The sequence below is a fragment of the Pongo pygmaeus genome, chromosome 4 (assembly GCF_028885625.2).
Source record: "Pongo pygmaeus isolate AG05252 chromosome 4, NHGRI_mPonPyg2-v2.0_pri, whole genome shotgun sequence".
Taxonomy (NCBI): Eukaryota; Metazoa; Chordata; class Mammalia; order Primates; family Hominidae; genus Pongo; species Pongo pygmaeus.
Window position 1 is genome coordinate 84953325 of NC_072377.2, and position 11626 is coordinate 84964950.

Genomic DNA, 11626 nt, shown 5'->3' on the forward strand with positions numbered 1-11626 from the left:
CAAAAAAATAAAAATAAAAAAAAAACAGGCATACAAAATGCCAGCTCAAAATTTAAAAAGTAAAATGACTATCAAAGTGCTGTAGGTGTTCTAAATGCTTACTCTCAATTCCTGTACTTACATCGTCATGAACTGCTAACAGCCCACAGACCACACTTTGGCAGCATTGGTCTGGGGTCAGCCTTCCATAAGTTGAAGAAACCACTCTTCTGTGAAGACCTTGTCACTTTTCACCACCTCCAAATTCAAGTCCCAGGTCTCACAGTTTGTTCCTTTGGCTGTGGCTCCAATGCCATCGTGCTTTGGCTCCAGCCTGTCTCTGCAGACCCTCCCTGCCACTCATGGCTCCTGTCTCTGCACATTCTGTCCACTGTATCTGGAAAGTCCTCCCTTTATCCACTGGGCAAGGTGAAGTGATAGCCCCGAAGATTTTTCACCTCTTCTAGAAAGCCCTCTCTGACCCACCAGGCAAATTTGGGTCTTCTCTCCTCTTTACTATTTTTGCTCTTGTCCTTTGGATTATAGTGGTAGGTTTTTATAGTGATCTGTCTCCCCCATCTGGCTGTACCCTGAACTCTATAAAAGCTCCTTGAGGGCAGCCCCAGTATCTGACACAAGGATTGATTCTCTAACATTTGTTGAGCAGATGGATGGATAGATGGACAAACGGATGGATGAAAGAGCTTCCAGGCTTAGCTCTCAGGCTGTAATGTAATCTTTGCTGTACACAGGCCGTGAACTGGGTGGTTGGCCTTGCCCATGTTCAAATCCATCCCTGGTAGAACAGGTGTTCTGTTCTAGACTCTAGAATCTGTCAGGGTTGTCTTGAACCATGGGTTTCCTTGAGGCCCTCTAGGGTAGGTAGCCACCACAAATTCCAGGCAGAATCAGTCCTAGCTTAATTCAACTCTCCAAATTTCAGGGGAATTATCTTCCGTAGAGTCCCTCCAGAGGCAAATTTGTATTAGTGACAGTGGCCCAGGATGCTGTGTCCTCATCTTAGGAATCTGGACTAGGAATAGAACAGGGGACACATTTAGCCCTTTTTTTTTTTTTTTGGCAGCATTCAAGGACAGGCTAAGTCTGCTCTGGGCTGAGGGGAATGGCCATTTCCCCAGCTGGAAGATGCCTGGAAAGCAGCTTTGGGGAGGGAGGAGTGGGGGCACGCGGCATCCATCGTCCTCCACTGATGCACATGGGTGTGCAGAGGTCTATTCATTGTTTCCACTCGAATCCTTTGCAGTGTGTGACCTGTCCTAGTCCCAGGGCAGGTGGAGGCATGCAATACAATACTTTGGTATGGTTAAGACCTGACAAGGCTCCTCAAACAACATTGTTGAATGGTCCGTCCCATAGCTGACCATGCCCTCCCAGGACCCCCCAACAGGCTCTGGCTCCCCAAGTAGAGCACAAATCACACACAACTTCTAGTTGCCCAGCAGACGGCCCTGGTTAAGAGTGTGGACTATGACTGCTGGCCAGAATCTCAGGGCTGCCACTCACAAACCATGTGGTCCTGGGCGAGTTATTTTGCCTTTGTCTCCCTGTATCTGCTCACTTGTAAAATGGGAATAACATGAGCACATAGGGTTTTTTCCTCAGACTAAGGACTCTGGAAAAGCTGCCATATAGTAGGTAAATAGTCCTCAGATGAATAAGTAGAAAAATACATATCTCTACCCCCTCCTCGCCCCCTCTTTCCCCTCCCTCCAATGCTGCCCACCATGGCTTCTCCCTACCTGAAACATATCAGTGTCATTCACTCACTTGCCCTTGACTCACATGACCCGCTGACCACCTGGAAGCCTATAGTGAGTGGTGTTCCTGAGAAGGAAGGTCCCAAGAGTCATCCCCTGGTTCTGCTTCCCCTCAGTGCTGCCCGGAATGACACCTGTGTGCTGGGGCATTTTGGCCCCATACTTAGCCTCCCCTCGGCATCTGCCTATGGAAACTGTGCTTGAGGGAAAACACTCAGCATACCTGAGAGACCAGGGAGTATCTGAGGCAGCTGGAACTCTGGCAGCTCCATTCCTTGGGAGACAAAGGGTTAGTGACAATGGCCCAGAGGAATGGGGGCACACGGCATCCGTAGTCCTCCATTGATACACGTGAGTGTGCAGGGGTCTATTCATTGTTTCCACTCAAATCCTTTGCAATGTGTGACCTGGTCCTAGTCCCAGGGCAGACGGAGGCATGCAATATAATACTTTGGTATGGTTAAGACCCCATCTAGACATGCTGTAATATTTGTATGGTAAACTATTGTGAGTGAAAGGATCTTTATTTAAATGAGTGCCTGGTGCAGAACAGACACTTGATACATATGATTTCCCTTTAGCTGTGTGAACTTGGGCTGTTAGTTAATGTCTCTGTTTTTGAGTTCCCTCCTCTGTGACATGGGATACCTGCTTCTTGGGATCGTTTTGAAAAAAGTACCCCACCCTTGAAAGCACTCGGATTTTGTTTTCTCTCCTTATTCAGATATAAAAAATGTTATAGTAATTACAGTTATCCAACAGTAAAATGGGTTGCTTTGGCAAGTGGTGGGATCCCCAGGACTGCTGGTATTTAAGGAGGCTGAGGGAAAGGGATGCCTGAATTTCAGCTGAGGTAAATGACCTCTAAAGCCTCTCAGGTTCCTGACATTCATTCACTCACTCATCAGACATTTAATGATAACCTATCATGTGTGGGCCAGCGTGCTTTAGAACCAAGACAAACTGTGGCCCAGTTCTACATTCATTGGGTCTTGTCCCTCTGAAGTGTAGGATGGACCCAGTGATTGTCCCTTGTCCCTTTGATGCATGGAATTCCCAGTGATTGTCCACCCCTGACTGGAGCCTTGCCAAGCTTCTTGCACTGTGCCTTCCAGCATGTGGAGGGAGGAAACCAATTCCTGCTTCTCGTGAATTCCAGAATGTTATCCCATAAGCCCATGCAAAAAGGGGAGAGCTTCCTCCTTTTTCTTAGAGCATTTCCTTTAGAAAACTTATAAATTATTTTGCTGCCCCTTTGAAATGTATATAAATCTTTTTAAAAGCTAAGTAAGGCTCCAGTCGATTTTACAACCTAGGACTCTTTTCCTGCAAGGGCCTAGAAAACATCTCTTTGAAAATGTAGACAACAAGGAAGATAGCTCCCTACCTCCCACTGTCAGTGGGAGGGCAGTGGGTAGTAGTTTCATTTAAGCACCTGGCTCCAAGTTGTAAAACTACCTGCTGTCCTAGAAACTTGACTTTTATTTTTCCTTTTGATAAAGGCAATTAGCGAACACAAATGGTCACCAGGTGAATTTAGGATGAATTATGCTTGACAAATGGTGCTGTCAAGTCCTCTTTAGTTCGAGAACATGTATGTAATGAATGGGTCCTATTTGCTTGCCTGCATAAAAGGGTGGGATGTCTGTCTTTGCAATCTCCTCAGCAGAATGCTAAAGACGTGCATCACTACTTTAATGTTTATTCAATAATAAAATATTTTCTTTCTCCTATATTTTATGGAGAGGAATTTCTGGGGTGGGAGGAAATTTAAATCGTTTCCCCAACACCTAGCACTTGCTCCTCATGTGATTCTTCCTTCTCAATCTGCCTGCTCAGTCAGAACCTCTAAAAAAAAAAAAAAAAAAAAAAGAAATAGAAGGACATGCACATTTATGCCTTGTACTCTGCTGGCTTTCGTCTGTTATCTGTGGGGTAGTCTCTGCTGTGTCACACACGGACATCTCTGAGGATGGGCACAAGAGCTCCCAGGGTTCAGACAGCCTGTCATGGTCAAAAGGTCAGGAGCCTGCACTGGGCCACCCTAATTTGCAGATACCAGGAAACGGAGCAGGTACATGCTCAAAACCAGAACTGTCAGTCTCACTTGGTGGCTTTTATCGATAGGATTTCAAAATCCATGTCTGAAAGAAATGTGTGTCACATCATATAAGTAGATCTCATTCAAAAGTTTGTGGGCTTTTTGTTTGTTTTTTTTTCTGAGCCAAAGATTTGTTCATTTCTTGCATTTGAAGTACTCTTTGATGACATCCTTGGGCTGAGACTCCTTGCCATAGTCCTTAACTACTACACAACTGCAACCAACCACTTTACAGGGTTTCCCCTCGCTGTCAATTTTACAGAGGCCACCTACTCATTCCCCTAGGTTCTTGTCATCAACCTTAATTAGGTTGATTTGGTGTTCAGCACAAAGGGCCTCGACCAACTTGACATACATAGGCTCATCAGAATTGGATACAGGCACACAAGATGGGCTTGGTTCTGGTTGCCCAGCATGCCAGAAAAGCCAAACATTGACGCTGGGATTTGTAGTGAGAAAAAGGCGTTTATTGCTGGGTGCCAAGCAAGAAGAATGGGTACCTAGCACTCAACACCTGAGCTCCCTGCTAGCTTATAAGCAAGGGTTTTTAAAGCAGGAGTGAGGGGGTATCCAAAATGAGTTAAGAGCTCGGGAATTTCTGGAACTTCCTTATCTATTTTTTAGTTTCAGTCTGTCTGAGTTCTATGACAGTGGTCAGCATTTTCTATCTGGTGTGGGAATTGGTTTCTGAAAAGCAATGCAAGGGCATACGTCAAGATGCTATCTTTAGTTTCTACAGGGAATAAAACATTTTGTGACTCTGACTTACTTGGGTGGCTTTTAAGTTATTATCTTCTTATTTAGCAGGTTATTCGTAAACTTCCCTAATTGCTGGTTGTAGGACTAGCTAGGTACCTGGTTGAGAATGTTGCCTTGATTTCTATGCTTGGCACGTGTGGGTAAGGGGAGAAGCCCAGCAGGGCCATAAGAGAGGTCCCTTGGGAAGACAATACAAACTTTAGGAGTTAACAGGATAGAGATATGTGGCACTGACTTTACCCGCAGATGCCAAAAAGGCACAGAGCACAAGGGCAGATGAATGAGCAGCCCGTGAGTGCACTGTGAACTGAGAGAGAATGCAGCCATCTTGAGCTAGAAGGGAACAGACTTTGTGTGGATTGAGGCACCAGGCTGTGGTCCAATTAGGCAGAGAAAGATGGACAACAAAGTCCAAACGGTAGGGGGTGATAAGAAGCAAGAAACAGTAATAACTGTTTCTAAAACAAATTAGATTTGTTGCATTAGCACAAAATAGAAACAGCAAACCAGTATTTTTAAAAGTCATATACAGTATAGAATAGAGATACAAATGTAGGATATACATGTGTGTTTTTCAAATTGAGATAATGCGAAGCTCTGGTGCAATGGAGCTGAATGTGAGGCTAGCTACTGTGTCCTGATGTTCTGGGCCCCCATAACAGGCCTTGAATGATGTGTGCAAGAACTGTGTGAGCCTTCATGAAATTCTTAATAGGATTTTTTTTTTTTTTTTTTTTTTTTGAGACAAGTCTCTATCACCCAGGATGCTGGAGTGCAGTGGTGTGATCTCGCCTCACTGCAACCTCCGCCTCCTGGGTTCAAGCGATTCTCGTGCCTCAGCCTCCCAAGTGGCTGGGATTACAGGCATGTGCTACCACACCTGGCTAATATTTTTTGTATTTTTAGTAGAGATGGGGTTTTGCCATGTTGGCCAGGCTGGTCTCTAACTCCTGACCTCAGATGATCCGCCCACCTTGGCCTCCCAAAGTGCTGGGATTACAGGCATAAGCCACCACACCCAGTCCCTAATACAATCTTATTTAGTTGATATTTGCCTCTTTCCCCAAAAATAGATCAAAGGAAATGTTTCCCTTTGTCCCGTTTCACACTAAACGGGTTGGGGAGGAACCAGGGGAGACGTCAACCTTCTGCCGGTGGCTGGGAAGTTTTCTGCAAGTCCTCCACAGCATAGGCCAGCAGGCCATTTCTCACTAACAAAAGTCACAAGCCAAGTGAGGTAAAGTTCCTTAGTGTAATGCATCATGGCTCATAGAAATCGCAAGATATAATTGCCTGCCTCATCATTAACATCACCTGCCCCTTCCTGGTGTGGGCCTCTGTGTTCTTGGGATGAGTAACCACTATCTATGTGGGCCTTTCTACCTGTCTGCCTTGACCTGAGCAGTTCGACAGTCTGATGATGCTGGAGGTCTTAGCCTGGTTGTAAGACAAAGTAAAATCAGACGCAGATGTCATCTGCCCGGGATTTCCAGAAAGAGCTCTCGGATTGCCTCAAAAACACATTGGAGCCTCTAAACTACATACGCTACAGTTACACGAAATGAGGCAACTCTCTTTTAGGCTCTGCTCAAAGAAATTTCAATCTTAAAGACAAAATTGTGGATAAGAGACTTCCTCTTCCCTGAGTGGACGAGTATACCAAAGCAGGCTCCCAAAGGGCACCACTGTGATGATACATGAGGGTATCAGCGGCTTGTCCTCAAACCTCTCACTGCCCTTCCTCTTCCACCCACCGGCTCCATCAAGGCACATACCTGAAAGGCTTTCCTTTATCACAGTGCTACACAGGAGGGGAAACGGACCAAGCCATTGTTCCTCTGTCAGGATTCCTTTGTGTGGGCATGTATCCCCCTCACTATTTTTTTTTTTTTTTGAGACAGAGTCTTACTCCATAGCCCAGGCTGTAGTGCAGAGGCACAATCTCTGCTCACTGCAGCCTTCGCTTCCTGGGTTCAAGTAATTCTCCTGCCTCAGCCTCCCAAGTAGCTGGGATTACAGGCACCTACCACCATGCCCAGCTAATTTTTGTTATTTTTAGTAGAGACAGGGTTTCGCCATGTTGGCCAGGAATCCTGGCTTTAGATCAAGGAGTCAAATGCCTGGTACAGCATCTGTGACACCAACACATGATGTAGGTCCAAAGTATGCCTGTGTTGAGGTTTTTTGGCAGCTGCTGCAGGCTTTGACAGCTGGGGCAGGGCAGAATCCCTTGTCAAGATCCAGAAAAAGGGGTGGAAAGAGGGAGTAGCCACCTCCCAGAAGTGCGAGGTGGGACAGCAGAGCTTGCTGGCCATGTGGAAAGAACACGTGAGGTGGAGTCAGACAGGTGTGCATTCAAATTCCATCTCTGTCGCTCACTAGCAGTGTAACACTGAACCAGTCATTTAACTTCATAGAGGAGTATCTGGCTTCATCTGGAAAACAGGGACAATAGCATATAATGTGCCTGGTACAGCAGGTACCCAATGGTTCCCTCTCTCCTTTCCTCTTTGTAATGCAAATATTACTCATTTGGGTGGAGACGTACATTGAGGGCCTGAGAGAGCAGCTACATCTGAGGTCATCTGTGAGTTGAAGAGAACGTGGGGAAGTTCTTAGGGCACAATGTCATCACTGGGTCATAGCAGTCTCTGTGCTGGGCAGAAATGGGGCCTGATGGCCAGGCCTTCACTATAGGTCTTAGGAAGCCTTTGAAAGAATCCCAGGAGCCAGTGGGATGGGAAAGCTGAGATGGGGCAGCAGGTGATCAGGCAGAGGGTGCAGCAGGGCCAGAGCTGTGAAGAGTCCCAGCAGCTGCGGTGCGAGGGGCCCGGGACCACCACAGATCATCCACATCTGCCAGCAACACTCTGCTCTCAAACTGCTCCCCCACCAGTGGGCCCCAACACCTAAGGGCCTTACCACCCGCCCAACTGTAGACCAGAAATCTCAGGCATCCCTGATTTTCTCTTATCTTTCATTTCCAAACCATTAGCATGACCTGTCAGTACTGCCCCAGAATAGACTGCAAACACATTCCCTCTCATCCTCGCTGACTCACCTGGGTCTCAGCACCTTATCTCTCACCCGGACAACGTCTAGGGCCTCTGACTGCTCTCTCTGCTTGCATTCTGCACATGTCCCTCTAAACCATTCTCCACTGGCAGCCAGAGCTACCCCTGTAACTCATAAAATGAGCTCAGCTCGTCTCCTGCTTGCAAGCACATCTGTAAATTTCCTCTGCACTAGGATAAAATCCAGACTCCTTAGGGTGGTCTCGGGGCCTGCACACCTGGCTCCCCTATACCTCGCCCATCCATCCTTTCCGAAGTCCACTGTGATTTGCTCCCTGTGCTTCAGCTCCACTGACCTCCTTCCTGTCCTGGGGCAAGTCCAGATCTGTCCACCTTTAAGGTTTTGCTGTTCTACTCTCTGCCCCTGCCTAGCCTATTTAAAAGTAGACATCACTTACACTTTCTCTGAATAATATCCTGCTTATTCCCTACTTTGCACTCCTCCCCACCTATGATGATTTTGTTTTCTTGTTTCTTGACTGTCTGACACAAATGAATTAGAAACCCCCACAGGAGAGAACTGTTTCTTTTGCTCACTTTCATATCATTATTGCCTAGTGCAGTGCCTAACACTTAGTAGGCTCTCAGTAAAGAGTTCCTTAATGGATGAATTCCATGCTTCCTGCTGGGGCTAGAAGCCAATCCTGGGCTGTAACTGATCTAAGACTTTCTGGGATCCCTGTGAGAACGGGCACAGTAGCAGATGTGAGGCCGGAAAACAGGGCCAATTAGAGTGGAGGGGATGGTGGGAAGACACACGGGCAGCAGCGAAGTTGAGAAGCCAGCTTCCCTCAGCCTTGTGATATCTAGCAGCCAGGGTTCCCTGGAAGAAGGGTCCTTGTGGACCCGTACCTGCCAGTATTGGAAGTGTGGTCCTCTCACCGAACTGCTCACCATATGCTGACGGGGAAGCTGGATCAGCCAGCAAGGACCAACTGCAAAAAGAAACATTTGGGAAAAAGATGTGTGCTTCCTACAAGCTGTGAGATGCTCCTGCTGTTTGCAATCCCCTCTAGCTACAGAAGTGGAGCCCACAGTGAGGGTGTCTGAATGCTTGAGATTTTATCCCAGGGAGAAACATCCTGGCTGCTCTGGTTCCTCATCTCCTCTCCCTAGTGGTCTCTGAACAGAACAGTTCAGTACGTTATGATAATGCTCAGAACATGGAGGGAATTGAAAACATTAAAAAAGCTTTGCAATGAGCCTGAGATTTCTTTTTGTTCCAAACTTTTGTCCTAATGGTTTCACAAGATATACTGACTTATAAAACCATGTTTGGAAACTAGGCAAAACCAAATACTATCTGCTTTGGTAGACACAGATTACCCCTTACAAACAAACATCTTCCCAGCTTTACTTATGCCACGTTATCATGTGTGCAAATAACAAATCAAGCTTCTTCTGAGTAGAGGTTACAGCTGCAGAGAATGCTTATGTAACATTTGGGGCCTGCCAGGTAACAGGGAAATGTGTAAGACAAAGCAATGTTCTGACTGCACAGCATTTTAAAGACTAACTTTTAACATGCAAGAGAGATTTAGTTTAGTCATGAGGAAAAGTGATTTCATTGCAAGCCTTGATTCTGGGTCTTTGGAGAGCATGGAACAGCCATTGCCAGATCACCAGCCTGTTCAGTGAGACCTTTGTTTCAATTTCACAAACAAGGTTACTAATTAAGGCCTTAATAGTGAAATTCAATGCCTCTTTGTGTCCTGGCGAGAGAAAAACAGTCAAGGAAGCAGGAATTCTTTGCTTCACCAAAACCTGGAGTCTGTATCAATTCTCTTCAAGGAATCAAAGCAAGGATACTGAGGAATTTCAGTTCCAAGATTGCTTTGCTAGCCATGACCAAAGCTTCCCCAGGATTATCTGCACGAATCATCCTTTGTTGCTCAGACACAAGGGCAGTATTGGAACTTGGAATAAAATAATAATGAATTCTAAATTCATCAAAATAAATTCTAAATTAATGAAAATGAATTCTAAATTAATTAAAATAAAAAAATCCAGGAACTAAAATATGGATATGACACTTCAAACATTAATATTTTGAGCCAGATACCTACTCACACATCACCCTTACAGGGAAGAAGACCTCCAGTGGTCACTGGGCTATATACATGGAGACCATTCACTCCCCTTCCTCTTGGCTCTGCTTCCTGAGATTTATCGTCTCAAATAGACTCTGACTTGGGCACATATCAGTGCATAGGCAATTTAAGGAATGAAAAATAGGGACCAAGACATTTGGGTCATCCCTGGTCAATCCCAGAAAGGAACATACTTCCTGTTAGCTTAGGAAGACCATGTCTGGCTTATGTTTAGGCCCATACTGCCTGGAAAGAATCTAGGCAAAGCTTCTTTCACTTTAGTGAGTTCTACAGTAAACCTCTAGAGTGACAGCATTGCCTCTCTCTAGTTAGAAAGTGGATTTGAGAGTGTGACGGCAGATAAGATAGTCCGAAGGATGTATGTTAGTGTTTCCTGCTGCAAGCAAGGACCAGGAAGCACTGGTGCGGATCATTGAAGAGCCGTTATCTATTCTTGGAGGGATACTGACATGACAACCTGAAATCTAGTAGGGGAGCAAAGAAGTTTACATGATGAGATTGAATGTTGGTCTTTACAAGTCCCCAGGACAACTTCAAGAAATGACCAATTTATCTTGTCTGCTCTTAGTAACTTACTGGCTTTAGAATTGAAAGAATTGTTTGCAGATATTAGCATGGAAGAAGAACTAATAATCTGATTTCCTGGGCTATCCTGTAACCTATATCCTGTAACCCCTACTCAGAAGAGGCTTCATTTGTTATTTGCACACATAAACATTCTCAAATGTTTTCAAGGTCTTTGATGCTTTTAGTTGGGACATTCAGGTTTAGTAGAGACTTCAAAATGATGGTTCTATTAGGAGTTGTTGTTTATTCTTCACTGGATGGCCCAGGTTTTCAGCTACAGCCTTACACATCAGCAAGTTCTTTGAAGCAATCAATCCATCTAAGTTTGGAGCATCTTGCAGCTGAGTCTTGGGAGCCTTCCAAATGTTAAGGAAATCCATTTTTTTTTTTTTTTTTTTTTTTTGAGACACTTTCGTTGTCACCCAGGTTGGATTGCAGTGGTATAATCTTGGCTCACTACAACCTCCACCTCCTGGGTTTAAGTGATTCTCATGCCTTAGCCTCCTGAGTAGCTGAGACTACAGGTGCATGCTACCACACCCAGCTAATTTTTTGTAATTTTAGTAGAGACAGGGTTTTGCTGTCTCTACTAAAAGACAGCTAACAATGTTGGCCAGGCTGGTCTCAAACTCCTGGCCTCAAGTGATCTGCCCACCTTTGCCTCCCAGTGCTGGGATTACAGGCATGAGCCACCATCCCGGGCCCATACACTCTTCATTTGGGCATCACAGAGATCAAATAGGGAGTACTGAGAACTACATACTCTTTTGTTCTCTACTCAAAGAGCCATATTACACAGCTCCCTGCTAGGTGATATTGTGGGGCTAATTGGCCCTTCTAAATCTCTAGGCAGTAGCAGACTCAATAGGGTTTCTGTCTGTGCATGTTTATCTTCTTTTTCATCATTTGTTGGTAGTTCAGTACTTGTATTACAGATAAATATATAAATACTTATTTAGATTTATACATGTTTTCTCCATTTTCTGCATTTCAGGCTCTCTCCTTATGCTGTCATTTCCTTTCTTTCTGAAGCATATAGCTTAGTAATTCCTTTGTTGTTGATCTGTTTTTTATCAATGTTTTTCACTCTCATTTTTGAAAAAATGGTTAGACTAGTTCCCCAGTTCTAGATTGACAGTTATTGCTTCTAAAAATATTATTTACCTGGGCTCATTATCAAAAAATCAGCTTGTTTGTCATTTCTTTGTAGGTAAACTGTCTTTTCTTTCTGACTGCTTTTCACGTCTTTGTCACCGA

The 11626-nt window shown here is 45.0% G+C and overlaps 1 long non-coding RNA gene across 1 annotated transcript in view; it reads right to left on the minus strand.

Annotated features, from left to right (window-relative positions):
* Nucleotides 1-1013: 1013 nt before the first annotated feature.
* Nucleotides 1014-11626, minus strand: part of LOC134739628 (uncharacterized) — a 56195-nt gene continuing 45582 nt past the window's right edge. Inside the window, exons 3-4 of the long non-coding RNA XR_010126473.1 lie at nt 8544-8626; nt 1014-7052 (exon numbers count right to left, since the gene is read on the minus strand). This is a non-coding gene — a long non-coding RNA (uncharacterized LOC134739628). The remainder of the gene's footprint in view (nt 7053-8543; nt 8627-11626) is intronic.